Source organism: Mus caroli, chromosome 14 (assembly GCF_900094665.2).
Source record: "Mus caroli chromosome 14, CAROLI_EIJ_v1.1, whole genome shotgun sequence".
Lineage (NCBI taxonomy): Eukaryota > Metazoa > Chordata > Mammalia > Rodentia > Muridae > Mus > Mus caroli.
Window position 1 is genome coordinate 58,715,756 of NC_034583.1, and position 8,231 is coordinate 58,723,986.

Here is an 8,231-nt window from a genome sequence, read left to right on the forward strand (position 1 = left end):
AAAGGGATCTGCAACCCTATAGGTGCAACAACATTATGAACTAACCAGTACCCCGGAGCTCTTGACTCTAGCTGCATATGTATCAAAAGATGGCCTAATCGGCCATCACTGGAAAGAGAGGCCCATTGGACATGCAAACTTTATATGCCCCAGTACAGGGGAATGCCAGGGCCAAATGTGGGAGTGGGTGGGTGGGGGAATTGGGGGGAGGGTATGGGGGACTTTTGGAATAGCATTGGAAATGTAATTGAGGAAAATACCTAATAAAAAGTATTTTAAAAATGTTTTGTAAAAATGTAACTATGTCCTCTCTGTTACTTTTTCTGGATAAGCAGTAAACCCTGGCCTCTGAAGCAAATGCAGCATGCAGTGACACTCAGAAACCCTCTGGAAACAGCCCAGCCTTCTCCACCCAAACCTGACCTCCCTGCCTGTCATATGCTACACATGACAGTGACCAGGCTCTGACTGCACTCAGTGCCGATACCACTCACTTCACACACGGGATTACCTAAAGCCAAGACAGCATAGAGCAACAAGAATTAGAGATGACCCTCTACTTTGTCATATAAGCCGTTTCAAACGTCTCCCTAGAAACAGAAAAAAATGGGACATATAGATGCCACCCCCAATTTACATTAAAGTCGCTTCCCACTAAACTCATTGTAAGTTGAAGATGCGGTAAGTCAAAAGATGCATTCGGTAGCCCTAAGATTGGGAATGTGTAGAATGGTGTAGCGGATTGACAGGACACACAGAAAGACTCTTGTTTTCCCTCTGGATGAGGGCGTTGTAAAAAGAACTGGCATAAGATGGTTTTGCCCAGCATTGCAAGAATATTGCAGAGCATGACAGCAACCTGGGGAAAAAAAATAAAAATTGAAACCAGAAGTTCCATTTCTATAGAATGTGTACTGGGGAGTCATAATACATAAAAGTCAGGCCAACAGTAAGTGAGGACCATCTATCTGTAAAGATATATAACGGGGCAGTGGGGAGGGGGTTGCTGTGGGTATTAGCTCAGGTCATTTGAGAAGCAAAGTCTCAACGTTTGCTGCTGTATGCAAAGAAAGATCTGCAAAAGTTAGTGCTGGAAGTCGGTCCAGGTCCCAACACTTCAGAATCAGAGGAGCTAATGGCTTAACATTTAGTTCAAGGCCAAAGGGCCAAGAGGAGGAACCGCAATGTCTGAGGCTGGAGTCGATAGCTGCCCAGCATGAGGAGGGTGAACAAATCCATTTGCCTTCTGCCTCCTGTTCTAGCCGTTCCTTGGGGGATTGGGTGATACCCACCTACCTGGGCAAGAGCAAAGGGCGGGAAGTTTTTTTTTTTAGTGTGTGTGCGTGTCTTGCCTTCATATATGTCTGTGCACCACATTGTGAAGTGTACACAGAGGTCAGAAATGGGTATCAGATCCCCTGGAACTAGAATTACAGAAGGCTGTGAGCCACGCGTTGGTATTAGGAATCGAACCTGGATCTTCTGGAAGAATGGCCAGTGTACTTAACCACTGAGCCATCTCTTCAGCCCCAGATGGGCAGATCTGCACTGAGTGACAGATTCAGATGCTGCTCTCCTCTGAGACCTTCACATAAGGCACACACTCCAACATAATAACTTATCAGCTATGTGGGCATTCTTGGCCCAGTCAAGTTGACATATACAATGAACTGTCAGAAGTGAACCAAGACTTTGAGACGTTAAAAGAGTTGCCGGAGTTTGAACAGCTGGTTAGGATTAGTTAGTGCTAAGGTTAAAGCTCAGATCTCTTGATACCAAATCCCTCTGCTCTACAAGGTTGCTTATATCCAATTACATCCAGCTTAGTACCTTATTCTAGGCTGCATTAAAGTGTCCTCCAGCCCTTAAATGTGTTATCATAGCTTTCCTCCTAATCTCCAGGCTTCCTCCCTAATCTCCCTTAATCCGAATCTGCACATCACCCTCCTGATTAAGGCACACAGAAGGGGTAAAACAGGACCAGGCTTCTGAACTACATCCCCGGTTCACCGTGGTATCTGAAACCTCAACCCTGATGCATCGTCACCAACTTCACACTAAAGTGCCCTGCAGAAACCAAAGAAGGGAAACAGAAGCTCATATCCAAAGACACCGAAAGTCTTCCAGAGGTGACTGTGACACAAATCCAGGAGGAAGCCTATGCTCCAAGGCAAACTTTTGTTAAAGAAGGGCTGATGCTGCAGGGGGATAAGAAAGATCATTTTGCCAAGCAACGCGGACAGGCCTTAAATCACAGCTTTTAGGGAAGCTGAGGCAGCAGGATCACAATTTGAGTTCAAGGCCAGCCTGGGCTACTTAGTGAGACCCTGTTTCCAAAAATATGTTTAAAAAACACCTCTGTAATAGGTTTGTCTAGCATGTACCAGACCCCGGGTTCAATCCCCAGGAGTCCTATAAAAGTTGGACAGAAAGAAGGAAGACTTCATGGAATACAGTAGATGTAAGCACATGTGCACACACATGCGCGCGTGCACACACACACACACACACACCACATTATTATCAGCTGACTCAGAGACCTGCAGCACTGGCTGTCAACCAGGTTGGCTCTACCTCTTAGTCTTGGCAGCTTTCCACCCCCTTCTGTCATAGGCTCTGAACGTATATCTACCCTACAGCCACATAGACACAGCAACTCCCAAAAAACATCTAGAAAGAAACTGGAGGAGAGTAGTATCTATCGCTGGATGCCAGGTCAAGTCTCAGCCAAGAGACTCTGGGGGCAAGAGAGAGTTGAAGTAGAATAAACAGGCTAACTGTGTCCTTAGGAGGAGGACAGCTGTGGACTCCACGAGTTCAGAGAGTCATGGGTCACAGTGTAAGGGACACAGATGCAATCATTATAAAACAGCTCTGACCCTTGCTTTCAGTATGAGCAAATCCAGTGGTAGGCCTCTGTATCAACTAGCATCAACGGGGCCAACAAGATAAGCTGTTTGATTAATATCACAGAGAAGAAAAGAAGTCAAAATGCATTAATAATTCAGCATATATTTTCGCCAAAATTATGACAAAAAATGAGCACAAAATACATTTGTTGTGGGAATTCTTTTTAAACACTTTCGGTGCTTGCTTTGAGAAAAAGATTTACCCAAATTCCCAGATACGTGTATGTATAATATGTAAACTCCTAAGGACAGCCTTACTGTTAAATCTTGTGTGAGAAATGCACACTAAGAAAAGGAAAATCTTTCTGAAAACAGCCATAAATGATAAGTATAGCCAATGTGCCCTTGTAAATCAGGAGTAAGAAGGGGAAGGGAGAAATAAGAGAGGCCCCAGAGGAGGCAAATTAGAAGATGGTGTAGCCGTGTGCAGGTGTGAAAATGTACCAGCAAAGTCCCTTTCTTTGGAGGCTAACCAAAACACTAACAAAAATAAAATAAATCTCTGATCTGTCCAAAAATAATAATAAACTGAAATCAGGATCAGTTTAGATCAGATTAGAAAAAAAACCACATACATGCAGGAAGTTTGGGTTAATTTGGTCAAACATGCACTAAGGACCACACCCAGGTACATATGGTGAGTGATAATTGAACTCAGGGGTTGTTCACTGGGACTGGAGGCCTCCAAGAGGGGCTGGAAAGGAGGTAGTGAGTGTGAACAAGTTAAAATACATTGTGTGCATGAATGCAAATTTCAAAGAACAAATCAAAATACTATTTTATTTAACATCACATTAAAGAGGGGTATAAAAAATCATTTTCTGCCAGAGGCAGCACCGCTTCAGACATCTCCATGATTGGGCTTCACCGTGACTGTGTCTAGAAGACTCCAGAAGTGGCTTAGATCAGCCTTGGACTTTTACTTCACTTGAGAAACACCTGGGCAACTTTTGTGAATTATCAATACCTTGGGCTCACCCGAGAGACTCAGAGTAAAGCCTAGCCCTGAATGCTTTGTGAGAAGTTCCTGAGTCTGTAATACAGGCCCAAGCCTGAGGACCGCTGGAGCATCAGGTACCAACTACAAAATCTGGCGCACCGGAATCCCAACTAAGAACTACAGAACACAGTGTCCATAATATCAAGACCGCTATGTGTAATTCTGCTTCTATTCGTGCCTCAGGAAGGTAAAACAGTCTCAGGAGGATTCGCAATGAGTTCTCACAGGAGTGGTAGTCAGGACACCAAGAGGTAGCCGTAAGTGCGGTGTGCATAAGAGTGGGTGGGGAAACGGAGTGTGTTCTGCACACACTAGAACGTTTCCCATCCCATCTCCCAGAGGATGGAGTTCCCACAGGGCTGTAGCCTGTTGAACTCTAAGGACCCCCGTGCTCCGTGGAAGATCATGTTGGTGAGGAATGATTCCCCTGGGTTCTACTTGTTCACAGGCTCAGTACTCAGACGCCAGTGAGGACAGTGGCTGCCAAGGGCCTTCGTGGGTGTGAAACTGCAGTTTTACAGGGTGGCTGCCCAGGAGGGCTAATGTGCTCAGCCCTGCTGCCTTGTATTATTTAAACAGTCAGAAATTTTCACTTAAATGTTTTTTTAAGTTGAGGCTGGAGGGATAGATAGCTCAGTGGCTCAAAGCACTCACTGCTCTGCAGAAGACTTGGGTTCCGATTCTGACACCAATGTAGGGTGGGTCACAGTTATTTGTAACTCCAGTTGCAAGGAATCTGACACCCTCCTCTGGCCTCTGCAGACAACAGGCACACACAAACAAATGGAAGCACACACATGCACATAAAAGAAAAATTGAAAAAATAAAAAAAAATTAAATTCAATTAAAAGAAAAGCATAATAAATTTTATAAGAAGTGCTATATAAAAAAGAATGTAAATCTTTTTTAATTATATAAGATGAAAAAATTACTAAACAGAAAAACTTCTCAGATGGTTCACTTTTGTGAGGATATTTGTTGCTTTAAAATTAATTTACTCATATAATTCATTCTAATAAATCTCAAACATATTTTTGTGACTGAATAAAATAATTCTCTAGTTGATTGAAAAGAATAAATACCTATCATGAGGCGAGAACAAAATAGGATTATAAAGGAAATTAAACTACTCAATACTAGCACAGATTAAAAAGACACTATGTAATAGAATATGTTAATAATACAGGGTAGAAAAGCACATCATTTAACAAGGTAGAAAGCTGAGAAACTCACCCTGAAGATATATGGCTCACACCTTTAATCCCAGCCCACACCCAGGCAAAGACAGTGACTGTGAGTTCGAGGCCAGCCTGGTCTCAAATTGGATAAAAACCTGAGTGTGGAGCTGGGGAGATTCTTGTCATACAACTGAGGTCCTGAGCTTGAATCCCTAGTACCCACATAAGAGCTGGATTCACATCCAGCATGTGCCTGTAATCCCAGTGTTCCTCTGATGAGGTGGAGGGTGGAGACAAGTTAATACCCAGAAGCCCTTGGGCCAGCTACCCTGGTGAACTCAGGAGTGAGCAGTGAGCAAGGGTTTGCTTTGCTGAGTACGGTGTGCATGCCTCTAATCCTAGCAGTAAGAAGGCCGAAACAGACAGAGATGGATCTCTGTGAGCTCTAGACAAATATGGTCTACATAGGGAAACCCTATCTTACAAAAAAAAAAAAAAAGCCCTTATGAACAACAAGGTGAAAGTATGCATTTATAAATACACACAACACATTCATCATGGGTAGACACACAAATATTTTTAAAGGCATAATAGGGGGCTAGAGAAATGGCTCAGCAGTTAAAAGCACTTGCTGCCCTTGCAGAGGGTGAGGGGTTGGTTCTTAGCACCTATGTTAGGTGTCTCACAACCATTTGTAACTCCAGATCCAGGGAATCAAACACTCTCTTCTAAACTCTACAGGCACCTACAAGTCACACACACACACACACACACACACACACACACACCACCACCACCACCAACAACAACAACAACAACAACGACAAAATTAATTAGTTAACAGCCGCTTTTACTTTAAACTGAATTAACAGCAACTGAGCAAGTAGAGATGGATTCTTTAAGGAATCACACTCAGATCATGACCGACTGACAGGTATCTGGGCCTCAGGCCTTAGGGAGAGGATGGCACAGCCTGGGGTACAAGGGCTTCCTTGAAGGGCAGCAACCTAAGAGCTGGGCACTAACTCCCTCCATGAACCCTGCGCATAGGAGGAGCTCTGCAGTGGCTGTGCCTTCCGTTTGCAGAGGACTCAGAAACTGCGTTGACAGTGCAGAGTAGGACCAGCTTTACCACACAGTAGGTTTCTGGGGACAGCAGGTAAGGAAGACTCTTCAAAGTAAGTGAAAAGCCAACCCAGTGCCACACGTGGGTGGGACAAGTCCCAAGCTAATCTCACAGCATTCTTTAAAACACTGCTCCCTGAGAAGGAGCTCCCAACACCATTACACATCATCGTAGGAGAAAATAATCCCCCATGAGCAATGATCACAAGCTTAGGAAAAGTGGAGGTTTGCCATTCCCCAAACTCCAGGAAAAAAAAAGTTCTTCCAAATGAAGAATAACAACTAGATATGTTTTAAATTGTCAAAACGAATAAAGATGGTATAAAAAACCACACTGAAATAAAAGAGGCTATTTTAAAAATGGGCAGATGTGAATAAAGAATAAGACAGAACCTGAAAAAAAAATATGTAAAATATAGTCACTGGACTAAAACCTTAAAGAATAAATTAAGCAGCAAGCAAGTTTCAGATAAAATGAGCTTTAAAACATTGGAAGCAAGTTTGGAGTTAATAACTCAGACTGAAGGATGTGGAATTAAAGAAACAGATAATATTTAAAAAGCCATAAAGTGGTTAAGAGATACGGAAAATACAGTGCAATGAGCAAGTCCAGCATACATTTAGTAGGAGTTCTGAAAGGCTACAAGGAGGAGGCAGGGATAAAGGCCAAGAGTTTCCCAGCACAAGTTAATGCATATTACATACATTCTAGAGTTTTACCATGCTCTCTGCTCTGCGTTAGGGACTAGGGGAAAAGGAGCCAATGAAAAGAACAAAACATTCTTAATTTTATTTTTTAATTTTATATGCACGTGCCTGAGTATATATGAGAACCACATGCATGCAAGAGCCTCTGGAGGCCACAAGAGGGCATTGGAGCCCATGAAGCTGGAGTTAGAGGCAGTTGTAAGCTACTGGGTGGTTGCTGGGAACTGAACTTAGGTCCTCTGCAAGTAGCAAGAGCTCTTAACTGCTGAGAAATCTCTCCAGATCCAGAGAAAACTGAAGCACACTATGATGCATGATTGTAAGCATCTGCTCCTTCACGAGTTCTCCAGATCTCAGTGACTCACAATGCCTTGTTTGGTTTTCATATCATATGAGAGTTTCAGGTCCCCTGCAGATCTGCTCCAGACTGTGAGTTAAAGGCCAATACCTCATATATCCAAGGACAGACTGAAGAGTGGACTCCATTCAGGACATGCGCTTGGAGTGGCAAAGGGCAAACAAAAGAAAAACTGGATGTGGTGGCACGCACTTGCCATACTAGGGAGCCAGAGATGGGAGAATCCCTGCGGCTAGCTGGCTACTTACTGCAGCTTAGTCAGCAAGTTCCAGGCCAGTGAGAGACCCTGTCTCAAAAAAAAAAAAAAAAAAAAAAAAAAAACAAGGCAGGCAGCCTCAAAGGAACCATATTAAAATTGTCCTCTGGCTTCCACACACATATGTGCGCGTGCACGCGCGCGCGCGCACACACACACACACACACAAGAAAAATCCAGAAAGATCCAAATGTTCATCAGTTGATAAATGGGTAAATAAATAGGGTCTGCCTATGCAAAAGATCAGTATTCAGTCATGAAATAGTAACAAAGAATGAACCCATGGTACGGCATGATGAATCCTGAAAACCTTTGATTGAGTGAAAGATGACACAGTATGAAGCTGTTTATTTGAAATGTTCAGAATAGACAAGACTACAGAGATGGGAACTAGGTTAGTGGTTTGCAAGGGTCTATGGGACAGGGGGAGATTGGTAATGACTGTGGAGTTTTTCTGGGTGATTTAAAAAATATCTTGTTATTAACATGGATGGTGGTGATAGCTGAGTCACCCCTAGATACACTAAAACCACCGAATGGTCTATACTAAATGGGAGAACAGCAATAGCGAGTGAATTATATCTCATTAAAGCCATTAAAACATTCCAAGGGCAGCCACTAAAAGAGTAGAGATGAAGTATGTGTTTAACTTCTAAGCCAGCAGAGGTTAAGAGGCCACTAACTCACTGTTCCTTCC